The sequence below is a fragment of the Calidris pugnax genome, unplaced genomic scaffold (genome assembly GCF_001431845.1).
Source record: "Calidris pugnax isolate Ruff unplaced genomic scaffold, ASM143184v1 scaffold42, whole genome shotgun sequence".
NCBI classification, from domain to species: domain Eukaryota; kingdom Metazoa; phylum Chordata; class Aves; order Charadriiformes; family Scolopacidae; genus Calidris; species Calidris pugnax.
Window position 1 is genome coordinate 4,635,535 of NW_015090920.1, and position 23,028 is coordinate 4,658,562.

Genomic DNA, 23,028 nt, shown 5'->3' on the forward strand with positions numbered 1-23,028 from the left:
TTTTTTTTTTTTTTTTTGAATGCACGGCCTAATCTACAGTTCTTTCAGCATTAATTTTGTAGGTTTGTTGTTTTTTTTTTCTGGTGTGTGAAACACGCACATGCTGTCTGTCCCACATAAATGCCAGCTTTTAATGGGATTTCTTTATTTTAATTTCTTTTGCAACTAGATTGCATTGGATTAAAAAGCTATTATTTGGTAATAATAATAATATTAGATAATTCAGGAAGAATTGCAGGAGTACTATTCTAGCCTGTAGTCCTGCAGATTCAGAAAATGACTTGGAATTCAGTGCATTCAGTGTGCAAATTCTATAAATAGTGATTTAATTTATTTTTTTTTTAGCAACATGTTGCTTTAATAGGTAGTCAGCGTAAAACACATTTTTATTCTACAATTTCTCCTGGTTTTAACAATACACTTCTTAGAGGAACAGTGTATGTTATTTCATTTTGAAGTATTAATGGTGACAGAAGAAAGTAAAGTGCACCACGTGCATCTAGAGAGAAGATGGCTAAATACTGCATTAAACCTTCACTCTGCCCCATTGTGGGTATCACACTATGATTCACTCCTAAGTTGTGTTACAGGTTGCTGCTGGTGCATGAATGCTCTTCAGTGCACTGAAATGATGTAGTCCCTGAACCTCTCCCTGATATTTTGGATTCTGTTGCAATTGTTGGTGAAATAAACAGTAAGATGTTGGCACACAGACTAATTTACCAGTGTTACAATGTAACTGAGCAAATGTAACTTAGTCTGGCAAGTCCCCTGGACTCTAGTATAGCTTAGATAGGAAGCTGTGTTCTTAGGCTCTCTCAGCCTTAATTAATTTCTTATAAATTGTTCTGTAGCCTGAAATGCACCTGAAGAATGCTGTCACGCTGCTTGAAGTGACAGTATACAGCTGCTGCTCACCAGGACCCTGGTTTTGTACTTTTGTCCATTGACTTCATTGGACAGCCCTTGTATAAATGTAGAGGTAATTTCACAAGAGAAGACTGCTCTGCTAAAACGCATGCTCTGGTGAAGAAGTTCTTTCTAGAAGAGTTTGCTAGAGAAGTATCGGACTGTTGCAACAACTTAATTTAAAGGGAGTTGCTAGATACTGGCACTTCAGTTGTTAAGGGGGGAAAAAAAAAGGATTTATATTATTAGATGCAATAATACTGTGTTTTGGTGGCATCTGCTTAAAAGGGCAGAGTTAAGGTTGAGCTTCCAGTCACTGGAGTTGTTTACAGCATAATTTAGTTTGGAAGGGTCCTTTGGAGGTCCTCTGGCCTGGCCCCCTGAGGTTTTCAGGGTTCAATCAGGTGGATGGGCCCTTTGAGACTCTAACGTTAACGTGTAAATGGAGCTTCCATGTGTAAGGAAATCAGTTTTTTGGGAACTGTTTAGTTACAGATGTTGGCAGAATGTCTTTGCTTACACTTGGTGAAATGCTAGAGAAAATGCATCCTTTTTAATTTCAGATAAAAGTGAATGAGGAAGGGACTTTAGGAGTTCCTGGATAGACAATGGCTCATTCATACCCAACTAAATACTCTGTCAGTGTAGACTCAGTTTACAATGACAGAATTAGGTCCATAAGTTAAAAATTTTCCCAGTGCACATGTGTCTTCTGATTACTTTTGGATGTGACTAACTCAGACAAGTCAATTCATTTTTCACTGGAATGTTTAAAGGAATTTTGCTCATTCCTTAGTGTGTGTGTTAGCGTTTCCCACTTTGCCCCCCCTCTGGCTACTTCAGCACTTAGATATTTTTTTCTCATCTATTCTATTAGCATCAGAATCTTTAAAAATGTATGTATAAATACAGTTTTACTCTTTCTTCTCCTTGTTGCCTTACTTTCCGTTCTACCTCACGCTATTATTTTCTTTCCTGAGAATACCTGAAAGTCTGTTTCCTCTGAACTGCACAAACATGACTTGGAAGAGTTCAGCCTGAGAAGTAAAAGGTTTGGAAAGTTTTGAGGCACTCAAATAAATGTTTAAGATCTAGACCACTACATTGCCTTAAGTATGGCAATCCATACTCCTTGGGGTTTGATTCTGTCTCAGAGGCTTGTAAGCAATGCAGTTTGTGAATGAGTGCCACAATACCATTTGTACAAAGCTTGCATTTGTTATAGAGTATCAGGCAGAATTAGATGCTGCTTTGAGAAGTTTGAACGACTACTACTACTTTCTGAAGAATGTGTTTAATGTAGGATAAACTGCAGTAGTACTTTCTGTTGGATTTATTTTGTTAAGGAAGGAGATGCAGAATTGATACGGTATTGGTTTCAATATTAAAAGCTAGATATGTGATAATAAAGGGGCATAATTCTTCTTGCTTTCATGATCAGGTATAGCGTTAGATGTTCCACCTACAGTGTTGAAGTGTTCAGCTGTTTCTGTACAGTAAAAATAAACCCTTAAACTCTGTGAAGCTTTTTATTATATTGTTTTTTATTGCTGGATTATATCATCAGAGTGTAAAGAAAATACTGTCAAGTAAATTAATGGTGATTTAGAGCTTCCTTCCTTTTTATTTTCTGCAGCTTGTTTCATTTGATACTTTCTGATAGCAAGAGAGGATGTGTTGGATGGGTTTTTCAAAAGACTTCCCAATGTCAGAAAAGCCTTTACTATCATTCCACATTTGAGAGTTGCCTCCAAGACAAAGGGCTTTTGCCAGGAACAGGAGTCTTTCTCTTTTAATAGAGTTTATTACCTTGCTAGCAGACATTGCGTGTACAAGGGGAACCTTTTAACATATTTTCTATTTACTATTTTTAACCTCCTACTGCCGCAGGGATCATGATATAGCTCATTGTCAACAAGAGGATCCATGTAGAGAAAATTATTATTCTTAGTGTGATTAGGCTAATAATTTCATTGCTGTCATCATGGTTGTCCTGGTGGTACTGTAATGCACCTCTGAAATGAACAGCAGCCTTTTCCTGGATGGAGTAGCATCCACGTTACTCCACCTGAAGACACTGTTCTTATTTGGGCCCTCTCATGATAGCAAAGTCATCATAGACTTTTCAGAAATACCTTCTCCCTTTATGGGGGTTCTTTCTGACATATAAAGTCTCCATCTCTTTAAATTTGTATGCAAAGTTGTTGTTGTGGGGTTTTTTGTTTGGTTTTTTTTCATTATGCAAACCAAGTCACTTGTATAAAATTATTCAATGATCAATGTCTAAAGACGGTCAATGGTAGACTATGTCTTAGTGTTGTCTGGTCAAATAAAATATGAATAAATCACACTGCAGTATAAATTGGACTACCAAAGAGTCAGCGTTGTGCTCGTTTAAGCTATTTAAGTTTTTAGGATCTTATGAATTAGACTTTAGAGAGGGCGGGGGTACAAAAGATTATAGAACAAAACCACAAACTTTTTAGTTGGCCAAACAGGAAAAGCTGCAGATAGAGCAGTGGAATGGGAAATGTAAGAACATGCAGACAGAATGCATTTTTACTTTTAAATTTTAAAACGGGTGAAGAAGGAGCATGGCTTAATCTTTGTAACAGAGTGATTGTTGTCTTTTTCGTATATAAGGCGGCAGGAGTAGGAGGAATTAAGTTTAGAAAAAAAAAAAAAGAAGAAGAAGAGCCAGGAGGAGCTGGCTGTTCAAAGTGAAGTATTAGTAATTTCCTATAATTTAATCAGACCAGATCCCAGAGCAAGATAATGAGAGCATGACCTACAAAAGAGGACTTTTTGGAAGTTAAAAGGGTTTCTAACATGAAGCATGTGATTTGTCATGAAGCACCATATAGAAGAAGAGTCCTTTTTTTTTTTTTTCTTTCACATTGCAAAGAAATCATAATGTAGACATTAGTTCAGATGGTTAGAGAGAGCTAATATGTCTTATGCCTGGAACCCTGTTACTGTTACAGCTGTTAAACTACTCTGGAGTAGTAGTTGAAGAGTGTATCTCCTAAATAATATTTTGTCCTGGTTTCTTCTATACCATTTTTTGTTGCCTAGTTTGCCATTCATGGTACATGATTTGTATCATTTAGGTTTACATATGCAAAACCTTTCAGGATGTATGGAGGCTAAAGCATTGTGTGTTTTACTAAAATAGTAATATGCAAAAAATCTGGACTACAAAGTAGCTAGCAGTGTGTAATAGAATCCAGTTTTCAAGGGGGTGGGGAGAATTCTTTTCCTCTCCCCTTCTGCCCCCAAAGTAAAACTTTTTATTTTTATTCCACTTAAAAAAAAAAATGTTTTCTATGAAGAATTACAGATGATAATGGGCTGAAGGAAAAACCCAATTTAAAAAAGGTGAATAATATCCCTTTTCCTGAGGATTTTTTTTTTTTTTTTCTTTAAATTTGGGTAAAAAGACTCAGAATTGACCCATGCTTCAGTTGAAAATGCATGCTGCAGGGTACAGTCAGCATTGATTCTGCACACCTACCCTACATTGTGGCTACTTTAATGAAGGAAGGATTCTGTAATGTATATCCATATGTTCTTTTTTTTTTTTTTTTTACAGACTAACTTAAGGTCACAGTTATGAAAGCATTATGCTCCCAAAGACAACTCTTTTCTTCATGTACCTTCATTTACAGGCTGGTATCCTCTTTGGTCTAGACTCCAAATGTTTTGAATGCTTACTCTGAACCTGTCAGCTCAGTAGTTAGCTCTATTCCTTGAAGTTTCTCCTGCCTTTCAAGGGATTTCCTGCTTGTGGTGTAATTACACTGAGTAGTAGAATCCCAGGTTAAGCCTAACACTAAGACAAGCCTGTTTCATTTTGCAGGTTAAGAATTCACACAGGCTTGATTAATTTGCAAGTTTGACTAATTTGGAATCATGAAACATGAGTTATGGGGGATTTTTTGGAGAAACATGCTGTAAGGAGAGAAAAACTGAGCTGCATAAGAAGTCCTTTCGTTCTTTTTGGTACTGAGGTGGTAGGGATTGAAGCTGGGGGGAAAGAATGACTAGTGCTGGTAGTATTGTAGATTGAGAGAGATGTTTTCATGCAAGATTGAAGATACAGCTTTTAGAATAAATTGTGTTAAAAATGAAAGGGTTACCAAGTGGTAGAGGTCTTGTAATGAATGGTTTAATCAGCAGTTTCCAGAAGTGAAATTAGGTTCCAAACATCTGCACTCTTTTGGTTTTTTTACTTGGGACACTTCCTTACTGGGGTAGAAATAAAATTTTTGAAGAAACTCAAAGCAATCTACTGTCATAATCCCTTTGAGGGGTTTATAGCTCTGCTGGCCCTCACGTGGGGTTTGCTGTTTCCTCTATTGCAGGGCTTTCTATGCAGGTGCAAAGGATTCTTCCCTGCATGGTCTTAAGTTTTATCTGAAAGTTTCTGTCAAGGAGAAGATTTGGCACAAGCTCACTTTAAAATTACAACTTCCTACAGAGTTCCTATTTTAAATGAATATTTTGGTGATGTCCTGGATCTTGATGCCTCTTAGAATTCGTAAGATGCTTTATCAGGGCAAAAAAGACAATTCTGGTGAATTCTTAAAAATAAATGGCAAGTAACTTTTAGAAAAATGCAAGTTGATGGCTTTAACAAGAGTGTATTTCGCTTAATGAGTGATCCCCATGTGTGATTTTATTAGTGAGCACAAATTCTTTGCAAGCTACTTCTAGACTTCACTTCGTGCAGTAGTACAAATAGTTACTCGCCTCAAAAGAAATTTCTCAAAAATTCAAATCATAGAATCATAGAATGGTTTGGGTTGGAAGGGACCTCAAAGATCATCCAGTTCCAACCCCCCTGCCCTGGGCAGGGACACCTCCCACTAGAGCAGGTTGCTCAAGGCCACATCCAGCCTGGCCTTGAACACCTCCAGGGATGGGGCAGCCACAGCTTTGCTGGGCAGAAGGGCAAGAAGAGGAGCGAGGGGCTGTGGAAGATCTTAATAAGATCTTAAATAAGAATAGATCTTCCACAGCTAGATGATCGTGCAGTGAAAAGTAGGTAAGTAACAGAGAGAGTGGCAGGCAAGTGGATTTAGATAGCAGCTGGTGGTGTAGCTGTTTGTGTTTGCTTGCTTTCCTGAAGCACAGCCAGAGTTTCTCCCCTTGTAGACCACTGTGCCAAATCTAGACCTGGCAAGTAGTGACTGAAGACTCATTTCTTTATCTGTGTTTGGAGCAGAACTTCTTATCTGCCTCTGTATTTCTAGCACTTTGAGCCCACGAAAAGCCCTTCTTAGGCACGGCCTAGGGCTGCTCTACTTTCTGCTGCCCCCCCGGCTCTCACCCTGCTCCTGTTCCTTGGAAAGGAAGGGCTGACATAATCCTTTTGTCAATTCTGCCTTGCCAAAGGGCATTCTTTGCACAGCCAATAACTCTGAAGGGGGCTCTTCTGCCCACCTTGAGGTACTTTTACATTGCCCATAAGGTCTAAATAGACTTCCCCATAATTGTTTATATTGTCTTCCTGCACAGCGCTGTGCCGCATTGAGATAACAAAGCAAGCTCTAAATAAGCTACCTTGTGTACGGGAGGCAGTTATCACAGCAGTCTACCCAGGTTAATTCAGCTATAATACTTGTGGGTATACTCAGGCTGGCTCAGATATCACTACATAGCACTGCGTTATTTAGTATAGATATACTCTCATGAGGCTCAGAGTTGTTGTCTTTGAAGGCATTTACTGGTCTGCGTAAAAATTGTTGGTAAAGCCCACAGAGTTTTCAGCCAAGAAAAGCACTTTGAAAAAATAAAATCAAATCCCACTGCCATTGGCACATTGGTTTGTTTGTTCAGCAGAAAAGCCAGCAATGGATTGGACATGAGCATGTGGAACTTCCCTATTGCTTCTAGTTATTCCTCTGAATCTGAATTTTAAGTGGATTTTTAGGCAGAGTGTAGAAATGGGTTGCTGCCATTTATGCTGTGTCTGTGCCCTAAGTAGCCATAGCATTAGTTTTTTGTACCGGGAGCTTGGCACAGAATCCTAAATCTCTTTAAAATAAGATAAGGTTTGAGGAATGTCCTTTTTTTATTCAGTGCTTGCACATTAATTGTGTGACCTCTGACTTTTCTTAAGGTTGAAAGCTGAGGCAGTGCCTTAAAAAGTGTGTCTAGGACTGAGGGGTGCCTATTCCACATGGAAAGGTCTGCTTCTGTGCGTTCACCTACCACTACGAGTAGCTTCCTAATCTTTTCTTATTTGGCTTTGCTTGTTAACCCCAAGCAATCCTCTCAGGGACAGAGAAAGCAGCTGTCTTTGGTAGCAAACACAGCACGACAAAACAAACACTTCTTGAAGATTTCCTTAGATACATTACCATAATATCATCCTTGTGGGAGGAATTAGAAACGCAGAGAATATAATTTGCCATCTTTTAATCTGACTTTGGGAGAGAGGAAAAAATTAAATTACAGAGAACTAGATTCCTGTGACACTTAGAAGGAGGAATAATTTCAGTATCTGAAACCTAACCCTTTTGTTTCTGAACCAGTCGGAAACAAAAGTCCGACTGTCGTGCATAAAGCAGGTCAGGTGAGTAAAATGTAAAATAATAAATCAGGAGCACATTATTTACCAAAATTAGAGCAGGAGAAACTGCATATGGCAAAAATAAACAGAAACTAGTCAGAACCAAAGGAGATCTTTGTTAGAGCAGGTGCTCTGGTTTGGTGTCACCTGCTGTGGTTGAACAGTGTCACACATGCAGTTTGTAAGCTCCTCCCTTCACTTTGTGACCCCTTGATAGAGGTTGTAAACACAATAGGGATAATTAGAGGCACTGTAGCAGCCTGATCTGAGGCTTCCCAGGTTTTGTTTATTGCAGCCAACATGTTAAGGTGCCATAGGACTTTCTAGTTGATTTTGTTGTTACTTTTACTTTACTGATCACTGGAACAACTTTCATAAATGTGTTCTAAAGCAACAGTTCCATATATTTTAAAAGTATTTTTCTAAGAGTCAATGTTTTGAGTGGTTAGTGTGGGGTTTTCTCTTTCTGTGTTTTAAGAGAAGGGAAAGTTTGCAGTGTTTGCTATCACTACCTTTCCAGCTTCAGTATTTAGAATAATTTAAGATAACTTCACTGAGTTCCACTTAAACATTAAGTCGTAGTTTAAAAATAATGTTATTATCAGCAATGGCTTCGCAGCCTTCCTCTGATGTTCCTTGTGCTGCTAGGGTGATGCAAATGTTCTGGAAGTTGCCTTGGCCTTCCCAGATGGGGATTCTCATTGCACAGGGATGTTCCTAGGAGAGAAGTAATACTATTGTTATATATATCTTCATATTGTTGCAACTTAGACTGTGAATCAGAGATGGAAAGGGTCAGAGATGAAGCCACAGCTGAAATGCACTCAGATCTACTTAGTGCTAGTTAACAGCCATTTCCAGCTGCTGTTGGTAAGCCAAGTCTCCAGGTTTAGAAAACACAAGGGAGAACTGGAGCGCCATAAAGGCTCATGTTGTGTTCCTCCTTTGCCAAATACTCACATGTCACACAGGAGAGAACCTGTCCCTATGTGTAAACTGAACATAAGCATCTGCATTATTGAATATGTAGTGGTAGCCATTCTTCTGAATCAAGTGGAATGAATTGCATTTGCCAGAATGCCAATGGGGCTGTTGGGAAGTTGGGATGTCTAATTCATGCTCAGAGAAGGAAATAATGAGCTGACCAAAAAAATCAAAGGAAGCGTAGGTCAGAATGTACAACAGTACATCATATTATCAAGGCAGGCAAATGCAACCACTTTTTGGACAGTTTTTCAAACTCCAATACATCCTTTATGTGACGAGCAGCCAGCCAGCCTCCTGCAGCAATAAAGAGAGAGAGAGAGAAAGACTGTGTTCTTCTTCCTTCCTTGGAAGCTAGCTGGGTTAACTTTGTGCTCAGGAGATGAAAACTTCCTTTTGGCAAGCAAGAATTTTTCTGTTGCTATTTTACTGGTGCTCTAAGTTATAACTGTGTTCCTTGGAACAGTTTTTGGGTCCAAAAGTTCCAGACTTGCAGTGACAGAGCTGTTGGGGTTGTATGCTCGTGGGGATATTTGGAGGCTCGGCAGAACAGTTTACAGATGTGAAACCTCCCAACTTCTTTGAGTTCTTGTTTTCTCCTTTCTCCTATGGCCAGGAAGGTCTCTTGAGAGGTTCTTCACACCTATTGGGAGAGCTTCACAGACAGCTTTTTTTTTTTTTTTAATTCTTCTTCTTCTTTAATCCTTGTCGCACTACTACACTGATGAGGACTAGTTTTCTTCCTTTTTCTCTAAAACCCCTTGTGATACAATCACTGCTTTTATCACTGATAATTTTTCTCTTTTTTCACCCTTTGCAAGTCAGTATTTATGTTAAGTTTTCTAGACCAGCTGGAGAAGATTGGTCAGGAAACATAGGAACGTAGAGAAATACCCATGTTTTGTTTTGGTTATATCCCTCCTTTGTCAGTGTCACTCCCTGAAAACTACTGGAAGCTTCAGAAGTTAGTAAAATGGGAAGTTATTTTAAACTGGTTCAAGAGAAGACACAGCATGCCTTTTATCTATTGGAGGGTGGAGGAAGAGTGAAGGTTGCCGTTTGTATTATACCTGACATTGTTGCCCTGGCTTGGGAAATTAGAGCCAGCAGTCATGGAGAAAGCAGATCAGGAATACTGTGTTCTTTAGGGCTTCTGATTCCTCTTGTAGTTGAGTGTCTCCTGGACTTTTGTTTTCTACAGTAGTGATTAGGTATCAGAAAGTGCTCCCAAGGATTACCTTATGCATGAGAGAGACAAGAAAATACTGTTTCCTTCTCCTCTGTTGTTTTTGTATGGTGCACAGGACTACAAGCCAGGGAGTCAGCCTGCTGTCCTGGGTGTGTGTCACCCAACATAAAGTACTTTCAGCTTGAAAAAGAACCTGTATTCTAATTAGCTGTCCTGTAGGAAAGATGCACTTCGCAGTTTCTCAAGGAAACCAAGGTAACAATGGTTGAGGTTGTGCATCTGTAGAGCAGTTGTCTCTTGGCAGAAAAGAAGTAAGTGGGGAAAAAGATGGAAAACGTTCTCCTTGAAATTACTAGAAATGTCCTGGATGCTGCTGTATGTTTTTACAGTGCTGCTGAAGCCTTCTAAAGAGCTTTCCTCAAGTACTGAAGCTATGCTGGGCTTACATTAGCCTGCCCTTAGTGGGACTTCTCCACTTCTGGATTCCAAAATTTGACTGTGCCTTTGAAGAGGTACAGGAAACCTGATATATCTACTGCACAGTCCTTTGTATTTAACAACTTCGTGTGTAGAGGAAGAAGGATGATATAATTATCAGGTTCTGTGTCATTAGTCAGGTATTTTCTGTTCTCCTTTTCTGGAAAGCTCTTGCTATTACCAGTGAGAGAGGAAGGATGGAAAGGGAAATTTTCTCTGAGATCATGCACATCTACATTGCCATAGATTTAATATTCCATTTTGAGCCCAAACCAGCTCAAAGTAAGGCCGATGTCCATCTGTGGTTTTCCCATACTCTCCTGGCACCTGCCAGGATTGGACTGTTCTTTAGTTTCCCACCAGGGGCACTAAAGCATCTCTGCCTTGGAGTTGAAATCAGTAACTGCAGTGCTTCAGTAGTGTTTGCTTGTCTTTACCTTCCTCTGTATGTTAATGATTTCTTCCTATTTTATAGGAGCCGGGGGGAGCGTGTGGCTTGGGGAGGAAGGTGGTTTGGACTTGATGGGAGGAGCTGAGGGGAGACTGGGAGCTTCATACCCTGTGTGTAGGCTCAGCCATTCAGGGGATATTGATGGGAAGACAGGAGGTGCTCTTGCTGTGGACTTCAGGTGGGCTGGGGGTGCACAAAGCAAGAGTAAATGTGGAGACAGCAGGCTCAAATAATGACAGCAAAGGAACTTTATTTTCTGGAGCTATTGCTTTGGTGCTTTTTTTTTTTTTTTTTTTTTTAAATAAGCATGTTGTAGTCTTGTTTCTAGTAATTACGGGTTTGCTAGTAATTTAAAGAGTTGATTTTGGCAATGTACAGATCATCTTCTCATAGGTACTGGTAAATGTGAGGATGAAAACATTTACACAAGAATAAAAGTCAAGGAAGCAGGTAATTGACCGATTTATCAACCTTAGCAGACAATTTTTTTTCCGATGCGTCGTGGTAGCTATGGTAAATTTACTCTGGATTGCTTAAGGGCACAATCCTATATGGTGTGTACAGCACACGAGGGCAACTCCTTGAAATGAATGGGTGAAGGAGCAGGTAATCAGCCAGCGTGGTTTTGGTGCCTCGATTAGCCTTTTGGTCAGTGGTTTGTCCCCTAGGAAAGTTTGGACTTGCCCTGCGCAGCACAGCTCAGAACATAGGCGATTTATGGCTTTTTTTTACTGGAACTTTTAGATCAGTTTTAGTCTTTCAGGTAATGTGAGAACTTTTTATAAACTTCTGGCCATTCCCAGGCCATAATGCTAAATTGCAGTTGGGATCAGGGAGCTGTCATTTGTGTGCAACCAAGTGACATGTTGGAACACTTCTCTAACTTTTGTCAGCTGACTTGACACTCGCAACTTCTCATCTGCTTCCTTTCCAGCTGTAAGGGTGACTAAAAATCATGTTGATGTGGTGACCCTGTCAGCTTTAAATGACTAGCCACACTAAAATTAGTTGCTCATATTGAAGATAAATCAGTGTTACGATAATCTACAGCATAAACAGTTTGCTTTATTCTAGGCTGCTGTAAATTGTGAGGAACATGTGAAGATTCTGGTGCCTACTTTTTACTGTGGGGGTTGTGACTGTGCTGGGGCTTGCAGTGCATTTCAGGCAATGGAGATCCATTTGTTGCAGTAAAGAGTTGAGACAGCTATCACTGCAGCTGGTTCTGGGGAGGTGGAAGGTCAGGTGCAGGCCTTAATTAAGATGAATTGTTAGCTGATGAAGGCACTGAGTAAGAGCAGGCAGTTTAGAGATGTAGCTCAAAAACAGAGAACATAGGTATGCAAAATAGAGTGGACCACCAATTTTATTTGTTACCAAGTCAAATGAAGGTTAGAAAGCAAAGCTTTCCTGCCTTTTTGGCAGGTGATATAAGAAACAGTACTATTCATGCTTAATGCCTTCAGTTTTGCTATTGAGGTTTCTTTTCTTGGGAAGTGCTTGCATCATACAAGCGATACTGTTAAGGGTGCTTCTCCCAACTTTCTTCTGATGTTTTCCAAAGCCTTGTGGATATCACTGACAGCCAAGAAGAGTATAATCACTATAAAACTGCCTTGAACCATTAAGTCGGCAGATAGTTTCTCTAAACTTTGTCTTATGCTTAGTCTTTGTCTTGGAGACTGATAATCACAGCACAAAAAAGCATTGTAGGGTATATGGGAAGAAATTCTGCTGGTCTTGCTTGAGCTGTTCAAGGCAGGGGCTTACATCTCTGAAAATGGATAGATTTTCTTTATTTTTGAGCCTTTTATTCCAGTCGTAGGTCAAGTTTTTGTCAAGTTCCGTGATCATTCACATGTGCCCACCTCCTTTCTTGAAATCCAATGCCTTTTAAGGGATGAAAGATATGAAGAACTGAGGTTGTTATTCTGTTGGCTTTTTTTCTTTTAAATGTCTTAATAACATAGTATGATCTTTCCATTTTCTCAAGCAGAATTGTCCAGTTGAATGGATCTTGTCTTCCGTAACACCTGAACAGAACTGTATGATGATAGATTGAGAGTGCCAAGTTATTTCATTGCTTGAGCTCATAGTGATTCTGTACTCTGACCATGGTTTTCCTTCCTTCCTTCCTTCCATCTCTTTTACTTTTGTAAGTCAGGGATAATTGCACCCTGAGATCTCATCAGAGAAAAAAAAATTACATCTGTATTTTGATGTCTTCTACCTCAAATATACAATAGAAGACTATGACCTAGAATTGAACTACTAGGAAGCAATAGCCAGTGGGAAATGAGTAACTGAGCCTCTGGTTTTCAGACAGGCTGTGTTTAAGATAAGGCAGTTTTGTGTTTCTGCTTAGAATTTCCTAATAGAGGCACTAGTTCTGTGTTCTGTAAGCAACTTTTCAAAGAAGATTTCATTAATGACCTTCTAAAGAAATAAAATCTCTTCTCATTCATGACGTTAATTGTCGCTCAAGGATGGCTTTAAAATATGATGGATTCCTATATTGACCATTTGGCATTGATGTGATTATCTCCCACGACAATTTGATCTAGAGTGGAAACTAAGTTTCCTCATTTGGAGATCTTCTGGTTTTAGCCAGATTTTCCAAATTGTTTGGGGTTTCATTTCTAATGAAGGCCCATGATGGAAAATCTAAAAATATTTCCCCACCTGTATGAAGTAGGCTGAGATGATAAGATTTGACTCTATATGCTAAGGATAACAGAAGTCTTGAGAATAATGTTTAACTTCTCTTATTTTGGAGGTGTGAGCATCCTTATTACCTTTTGGTATGTGATACTTCCTCACTGCAACAGCCTGTTGCTGTAGATCTCTATCTAGAGAAAAAGAAATGAACAAGCAAAGTGAATTTTGGCTAACTAGGAATAATTTTAAGGAGTTTTAAAACTTCCTTATACCCAAGAAAAGGTAGAATTCCTAATTGCTGTACTGAACTTAATATAAAAGTGAGCCTACAATGGTAAATGAGCGCTGATGTAAATGATACACTGCCACTCCAGAGAGGGAATCTCTCTAGGTAGACTTGCACATGGTTTATACCCAAGAAAAGGTAGAATTTCTAATCGCTGTACTGAACTTAATATAAAAGTGAGGCTACAATGGTAAGTGTGCGCTGATGTAAATGATAGACTGCCACTCCAGGTGCAGGGAATCTCTCTAGGTAGACTTGCACATGGACCACTTGAACCATCAAAGATTCTTAAAGCTGATTCTCATTTCAGATAGAGCTGTGGGAATACCAGTTGATCTCCCGCATAATTAGTTTGTCCTCAAATTTTTTAATTCTCTACTAGAGGCTTAATCTGATATCATAGCTGGTTTTAAAAGACCCAGGAAAGCCTGAAGTTCCTGATAAGGGGCTTGAGTCTGACTCAGAAGTTGCTGCCTAAGAAGGGTTTGGTTTTATAGCAAATGGTTTATCCTATTCTCTGTTTTCATCAGGTAAAAGAGGTGTATTCCTTTGATACGTTCACGTACAGACTTCAGGTTTTCAGATGGCCACATTGTTTTAGTCTATAAATTATTCTGATCACTGTCTTGTGTTTTATGAAAGGTGTGCCCCAACTCAGCTATAGGTTATTATAGGATGTTCAGAGGACCTGTGGAAGAAACTTTCAGTAAGCCTGGCTGTGGCATTTTGCTCAGTCTCCGTGTTTTATGAAAGGTGTGCCCAAACTCAACTATAGGTTATTATAGGATGTTCACGAGGGCCTGTGGAAGAAACTTTCAATAAGCCTGGCTGTGGCATTTTGCTCAGTCTCCATAAAAGCGGTACAAGAAGAACACTGATACCATAAAATATCTTTTGTAAGAAACATGGTTTTCTGTTGTTATACTGACACTTTATGTGCTTTATGAATCTGTCTTGGGGCTACTAGCCAGCCTTTGCAGCATCAGCTGACTTCAGAAATATTTGTTTCTTTTGAAAACCTCAATCGTAAAAATCAGCTGTCTTTGTCTACCTTCTCTCCTGGAGTTCTAGGTATTGGTCAAGTCAGCTGGTGAAATCTTCTTGTGTAGGATGCTCTTTTGTGACATACCACTTGACAAACGGTCTCTAAAAATATTCCCCTCCTCTAAGGCCACGTGTGATCCATTCTCTTTCATCCACACACCTCAAGTACTTCAGCTCAGTGAGCCTCAAATAGTGGCAAAATCAAGCTAGAACAGAGTAATTCTAATTTGTAGTGAGGCAAATACTATACATATATTATTATACACATATTCTATATATATGTAACATTGTTTTATAGTATAACATGTATGTATAACATACTGCTCTGCCCACCTACTTTTCAAGGTGGCTGATTACTGGCCCTCACTGTTAAGATATTGTTTCTGTGTCTTTGGGAGTTTTCTTCTCCCAGGAAGATGCTGCCAACTAATTCTAGAAAAGAGGGGTTTTAATTAGTGTCAAAAGAGTCTGTGGTGGCCAACCCAGCTGCAAGTGTTCCACATAAGTCTTCCAAAGCAGCCTGCATGGTATTGACTGCTGTAGTCATTCTGACAGTGCAGGCCAGCTCTTCCCTGAGAGGTGTAGTACATTGTTGGGGTGTGGGGTGAGAGGGAGAATCCTCTGGTGTTTTTCACTGACAACATGTGATAATGCTTTGTGCCCCAAAAGACCTCAGGAGATAGGTGGTTCAGATTGTTGGCTCCTCCTGCTTTCCCATTCCTGCCTCCTCCACGTCAGTTTTATTCTGATTTCATGGAAGAGTGAGTAGTTTTCTGCCAGATTAGTGAGTTGAAATTGGTTCACCAAGCAGTCAAACAAGAGTAAATGTAAGGGAGGGCACAGGACCACCATTTCCATCTGTCTTGAGCATTTGTCACCTTAACAGTGTCTTCTAACTGCACTCTAAGGCAATGCCTGTTCATTTGGTGCATAAAATCTCTGAGCCCCAGTGGAAGCAACACTCCTCAGAACACTGATCCCACAGCTACCAACTGTAACCTCCTCCCTAAAACAGGAGACTAGTTAATCTTTCTTGGAGGCAAGTTGTCAAACATCCATTGTACTAGGAGTTATCTTTTGAAGAACTTGTTTTGGGGGAGATCAGACTTGTTGTCACTACAAGGTCGTATGTTGTGGTATGTCAACAGCCCTGAGAACCTGCATCAAGCAGTGACAGCTCAGCTCAGTAGAAACCATGTATTTCTGTCCTCTTCCACGGATACTTAGCTAGTAAAAGAAGGATCTTTTTGGCAGGTAACGAAACCCACTTGACACATTTATTCTGGGGCTTGTGGCTGAAAATAAAAGGTCACTGTCTCTGTTTCCCATCTAACCACAAAATTCTTCTCCTTTGAGGGAAAAGAAATAAAGGCAATTTTATGTTGTCTGTGACAAGCTTTTTCAGTAAACTGTCCTGCTTCCTTTCTTCCTTACAAGAGTCCATCACACCTGGATTTTGCCTTTGAGAGGAAACTGAGGTGCTGCACGTGCATTTTTGACCTTCTGTGGTTGTCTAGCAGTTGGCAAACCTGAATGTGTGGTACTTTTGCACATTCACAGTAGCTTGTGCATATGGGCAAAGCATCCTGGAGAGTTCCAGTTGTTGCAAGGTAATTAACTTCCTCTAATCTTGTTCATCTTGGAGCCCCTTTTTTAAAAAAGCAGTACTAGATAAATTACCAGGTGAATATTCTGGGGGTTTCTTGTAAGTGGATTTTTTCAAAGTCACTTTAAGTTAGGAATAAAAGTAGAGGATATATACCTTGGCTTTAAAAGCCTGTGCCTTTCTTTTCCCCTATCCTCCTTCCCTCCAGTTAGGAAAATCATTATTTTAGAAGATGTGGAGATGAAATAGCGAGTCCTACCTAGGGCTGCTTTTCCTGTCTAATTGTGTGAGTATTTTCACACATCTTAAACACAGGGGAGAAGGACAGAACAGAAGAGCTATGGCTTTTTGGCAGTTCCTTCTTGCAGCTGTGCTGCTCTCTCTAGGTCAGCCTGCAGTAGAGAAATGTGGTTCAAGCACCAGCAATGCTGCTAAACCATTTTGTGATGAGGTCAAGAGTTGAATAATCATCCCGTTGATAAGTGAGCAAGCCAGAAATTCCATTCAAAGAGGACAGTGACTTTCTGTGCTGCTTACCTATTATAGGTCACAGAAATCACGAAGGGAAAACGGGGGACTGAGGGCACTCTAGCACATCGCCGTTTATGTAACACTGACTTTTAAGTTTTATTTGCTGCTGTTGATGTAATAAAAGGAGTTAAGGCAGGCCTTTGTGTCTTTATTAAAATCATGATTTTCTTGCAAACATCCCTATGGGAAAATCAGCAGAGCTGCTGCTCTGGATGTATAGTCTAATCAGACCTGGCTGTAAGTGCTTTTTAGAGGTGGAGCCTGTGGAGTGTCGGTGCACGGTGTGCCCAGCTGCTCTGAGGCACTCCTACAGCTCACAACCTACATGGTCTGGTGGCTGTGGGACCCCACAAAGGTTGTCCAGCCAAAGAAAAGACATTCACTCTATTTATTTGAAATGCTTAAAAACCAGCCTGAATACAAAAAGGATAGTTTGTGGGCAGCTAGACCGAGCAATAGGATACCACAGAATAGACTTCCCAGAGAGGACTGCCACTTTTAGGCATGCACATGCTGCTTTCTATTGTACCTGCTCGTGAAATCAGCAAGGGTTTATGTGAAGCTGACACCCAGAGACAATGGGAATTAGAAAGTGATGTGATATTAGCAAGCACTCTCTTAAAACTATTTTTTACCAATGCGCAATATGTGCACTTACCTTTAGGTAAACTATGTGCACTGTGTATTTACTGTATTCAGACATCATCTCCTTCATTCTTTCCTCTTCTGTGTTACCTGGTCTGCACTAAATTCCAATGTGACGCTTTTGTGGCTGATAGTTCTCACTGAATTTGCTCTTGGCAGTTAGGACTTCAAGGTCCTCTCCTCTAATTTCATCCTGGAGTTTCTCCAGTATGGCTTCTGCTCTCTTGGTTCCACTAAAACTGTCCTGCCCAGGGTGGCTAGCAACCAGTCTCTGGCAAATGTCAAGGCTTCCATGCCAGTGGTACTTGGTGTGGGTGAAGGAAGTGAGCATCCTTCTGTAAAGGGCCTAAGTTGGCTGCCTGTTGCAGAGCTAAGATGGAGACATTGTGGGCCTGCATTCTCTTCTTGAAGCAACAGTCACGTGATGGGGAGCTTTTCTTACTTGCATATGATGCTGATTTGAATCTGGGTCACAGCAGCTGTAAAAAGACGATATTCTGAAATGGACTGCCAGAAGAACAAATTTTGGTTTGTGGCCTGATGCCTAACCCTCGTTTGAGGGTCCTAGTAAGACAGGAGGGAGCAGGACATGGGAAGCTATCCTGGAGGCCAAATATGGGCACACCAGTTTACTGTCTCACCTCTTCCATGCCCATGACTAGTTAAATGACTTTACAGTTGCCCGTGCATTATCGGTGGTCAGCTGCTGTGTCTCTGTTCACTTCCCTTTTCTTGCTATTCTTGATAAAAGTCACACTAGGCTAAGTTCTAGGTTGGTCAGGTCTTCTCTGACTTATTTTGATGCATATTTTGCCTATTTACTTGGCCTTAAACTGATTGCTCATTTGAGTCAATCTGCATTTCCTCAGAACTCCTTATGGATGCCTTACTGCTTCATTTAAGTTTAACGTGTCCTTTTAAATTCTTTAGGTATCTTTGCAGACCTCCTCAGTTCCATAGTGTAAACCTGTAACTTAATCTGTCAGTAAGTCTAGGTATAGTGTTAATATAAGATAATACAGAAAATGGTTTTTGGCAGGTGTTAGAGATGGAATAAGATAAGCTGTTGGGGCAACAAATTAGGAAGACGACCTGAGTGCTGAATAGCCAACAAATGCAACTGTAACTTTATTCAGACTGACACAAGCTTGAATGATTGTATCTAAAATCCTTATATAGATCAAAATATTTGATACCAAGATAATAAAAATGAACTTTGGGTCTCCTGTCCCTTTAAATCCTGGTCCTGTAGATTCCCAGATTGTATTTGAAATGTAACTGGTGAAGATAGGGCAATCTTATCTAATTTATCTCCTCAGCAATTTTCCAGTGCACATTTCTTTGAAATTATTTGACTTCTACCTACTTTTATATTTGTTTTAATTTTCATTCTGTAATCCCATAATTACAATTTCCATATGTTTCATATCGCTGTAGCATATGGATTTGCAATGTTAATTCTGTATTGAAGTTCTTTAATTTACTCATTGCACTGAATGATTAAAGTGAAATTTTATCCTTCTCAGCATGAAAATTTGTTGTCTTTGGAGTGGGTTCCTTAGCTGTAGCCTCTTCTCAGATAAACTCTGGTGGTCCAAATGGTGTTCTTTCAAGGATGTTTTCACTGCCCACGTCTATCACTCAGTGCCACAACCTGGAGACTCTTCCCTTTTCCATGTGCCACACAGACTGTTTCTAGATCCAGCCTGCTATATTCATATTTCTCCACTCCAAGTCCTAACAAGTTGAACTGTGGATCATCTCACACTTGGCCACTTTCAGGAATGGAACGTGTACATTACGTTGGGTACAGTTCAAGTTCCCAGCATTTGAATTGGGTGGCTCAGTATAAAAATCAACAAACGTGTTTGTCTTTCTCAGTTTTCAGACATAAGTAGTTTGGGCAAGTTAATATTTACATTGCTAATGATATCAGGGTCAAATTCTACTCGCCACCCTAAGTAAAAGGGCAGATGCTCATAAAGTGAAATCACATACTTTGCAATCAATAAGATTTATCTTTCAAACTGATCTCTTGAAGAGGAAAGAGGACTTCTCCACATTTGAAAACAAGCAGATGCGTGGACGAGGCGGGGAAACTGGCACTTCTTCAGACAGTGCTTCTGCACACATTTGGGGCTTTGCCAGAGGTTGATACTGGGCTACGTCAGTGGCAGCAGTCGCCCAACAGCACTTAGGTGTTTTGTGTCATTGCTGACAGGGCTGGGAAGCCCCTGTGTGAGGCTCCTGGGTGCTGTGTGATGGGGTAGTCCCGAAGCAAGCGGGACACCTGTAAGTTCCACTAGCCTCTGCCAGTCACAAATGGTTTGGGAAGCAGTCTGGCTCCAGAACTGGCGTGGAAATCAAGGAAGAGAAGCACTGACAAGTCTTGACTCTTGAATTACACTGCGAAGAGGCAATCCAATGAGTGGTTGCTCAGTAAAAGTTGGTGGGATTAGCCAGGTTCTGTTCCAAATGAAGTTGGTGAGAATTTGCCTCTAACTCTGAAGTTACCTTTTCCTGTTTTGCAACTTCCATGTTCTTTTGTACCCATGTTTAGGATTTCAGGCTGCAGTAGAAATGAAATGCCAGCAGCGTAATATTCATAAGTAAATCTATAATAACAAATTATGGTACATTTATGGTGGAGAGAAGAAATTTAAATGTGTTATTACTTTTCTATTCCAAGCTTTCAAGGACTTCTTATTGGAGCTCCTTAGCTATGTTGTGAGAAAAGGGGAAAATAAATCAGGCAGATCTTTTGCCACCGGTGTGAAATACAGCTGAAGTTTCTTGACAGACACATGGAGGTTGGCTCCTCTTTCAGAGAAACCTGGTCTGAGCGTCCCATGAGCCTTCTGAGTTCTGAGGGAACGTTTTATTTAATTTGAAATCATAGGGAAATTGGTGGATTGGACTAATTTCTCCTGGAGTTCTCAAGCACGTTCAAACTCACAGGCTCACAACTCAACGGGGTTAAAATCCTGCCCGGAAGGCCCTGAATGGCAACTTTTCATAGAAATGAAATTGCCAGGCTTCACTGTTATGCTTCTAAACCAATTCACTACTGTTTAAAAAGGAGGCTTGACTGAACTCATGTTAAGACACTGTTGCTGGCTTTTTCAGCATTAACCTTACAGCCTTAAAATACAGTGGGCTTGATACTGCAGCAACTGAGGGAATTACTGAGAAGAGGAAAATTAGAACTGTGTCAGCAGTTAGAGGTCTGGTTTCTGGGTACAGAAAGAAACTGTGCTGGTGGAAAAAAAAATAATCCAGCAGGCTTTTGGGATAGAGAGGCTGCAAAGGAAATTTGCCCTTTGTTATGGAGACCACTTGGAGATTCGAGTGCCTGAGTGGTTACAGGTAAATTAGTAACAGGAGGGGGAGCTCTCACTGCGTTACCCAAAGAGGAGGGAAATTCTGGACTTGGTAGCAAACCTTTAAATTAGAAGTACTGCACTCCTGCTGCTCCCTGTCTATAAAATGTTGGTGGCTGCTCTTCATATAGGCAAGACCAACTGAGAATGTGCGTGTCTGCAAAAAGCAAGGTAAACTATCCTATCTCTTCCTATCTCTTCTGCTATTGCTACCTTATTTTGGGGTTTCAGGCATAGTATAGTTGTGTCACTGTCAAAGAAAGCTATATTGCTGCTGTGCCATAGCAACTACCTTATTTTTTTTGGTTTCAGGCATAGTGTGGTCGTGTCATTGTCAAAGAAAGCTATATTGCTGCTGTGCCATAGCAGAGATAGTTCCTTTCCTCCCATTCTGCCATCAACTCTAAATACCAGTGTCCTGTTCCTCAGCTACTGTGCAAGTCAGCTTTGGAGAGGAGGGGTAGATAGTGCAAATTCATGTGGGACGTTACTTTAATGGTTAGAGCAAAAACTGGTGCAGGTGAGAAGGAATAATTTCTTTCCAGTGCAAATAAGATGAATAAGATTGAGAGATTTGTAAAACATTGTTATTTAACTGTTATTTTTAAAGGCTGGTTGCGACTAGGAAGCCTATCAACATTAAGAAATTGAGGCTTATAGCAAGGAACAGAGAAATCTGGGTGTTTTTTAAGCTGGATATTTCTCTAAAACAGAAATCCACTTCCTCTTGTAACCATTTACACTTGAATCTCTCTCAAACTGTAGTTTTTGGATGACTTTCTGAGCAAAGGGAAATCCAGTTCTCCTTCCCTGTTTGTGGACAGGCTGCAGAGACACAAAGAGAACAGGGCTTGCAGGGGGTAAGAGGGGTTGTTTTAACACAGACAGACGTAAGCAGACACATGGGTGTAAGTGGTAGGATGCAGGGTAGCTCTGGCTCAGAAGCTGTGTACTGGTGTCAACTCTAGGCTGTGTCCCACAGGATGTGCCCTGCTCTTGGTGTATGGATTCAGGCAAAGTGCCAGTAGGATGCTTTTTTGGCTTCCCATCCAGAACTTGCACCCGGGATGAGTGGATGGATCTCTCATCTGAGTGCACCCAACTGAACAGACATGCCTCAAGTTACTTTTTAAGTGTTCACAGGGTGAAAATGGAACACATTCAGTTCTCCTTTAACCAGCATAAGAGCTGGCTCTGTTTTCTTTGTTTGAATGTGCACGTTATTGGCCTTTATGCACATGTTATTGTTAATCTTGCTGTGTCTGTGATGTTAACTTGGATAATATAAAAATAGTTTTAGGTAAGTGCTTTGGGGTTTGCTTGGCTTTTGTTTGTTTTGAATTGGAAAGATGCTAGCCCTCTTCTGCTTGAATTATTAATCTAAGGTAACGGAGTGGTTTTATTGTGGGCACTTAAAACATTGGTGAATTTTTTTCCAAGGGGTTTTGAGTAAAAGGAACTTACTGTGAGAGACTATTCCTCATATTCTGTATAGCATTAAAAAAAAAAAAAAATATCTCTGCTTTCAGAGTGTATGTTGGGTATCTCTACACTCATGATACATTTGGCTGGGTTTGAATCAAAGCAATAATAATAAAATAAAAAAACCTAAGTTTTTATTCATCATTTTTTCTCCAAGTTTTTGTAATTTGCTGAAATTAAATAGGGAATCTGGGAATAATACATGATCATAGATACCGTGCATATCATGCAGGCTTATTTCCAGAATGTCAGTGGAGGGTTATATTAAATCCTTTTGTTTTGCTGTAGCGTGATTACAAAGATTCTTTTGTAACTTGGGACATTGAGTCTAAAAGCAAGAAATGTGAGAGGTATCTGGCAAGAGAAGATAACATGAACTGAATTCTAGCATTGCTGTTGTTCGTAACTATATTCTGATTGGCTATCATGGTCTGCAAAAAAAGTCTTGGTGGTGTCTGTATGACTTTGAATACCTCTCAGGAAGAAGAGCAATCCAGGGTCACAGTGCTTTAAACACTGTCAGTTAGGTCTCAGGAGAGACTAAATGTGTTGCAGTTACCAGAGAGGAGAAAATGTAACTAACTGCATTGAGACCAATGCTTTTGGTTTTTCTCTTTCCCTCTTCTTTCCCTCTTTCCCTCCTTTTCGGTTAAACTAAGTTTGGTTTAGGATGGTCTTTTTCCTTCTTTCCTTCCCCCTTCTTCTTTCCTTCCCCCTTCTTTCCTTCTTTTTTCCTTTTCAGTTAAACTAAGTTTGGTTTAGGATGGTCTTTAAAACTTTGACATTAATGAAGAATGACAAGGAAACGA

The 23,028-nt window shown here is 40.1% G+C and overlaps 1 protein-coding gene across 1 annotated transcript in view; it reads left to right on the forward strand.

Moving 5' to 3' along the window:
• The window catches only part of ZNF827 (zinc finger protein 827), a 127,224-nt gene that overhangs the window by 2,063 nt on the left and 102,133 nt on the right, over positions 1-23,028 (forward strand). The window lies entirely within an intron of this gene.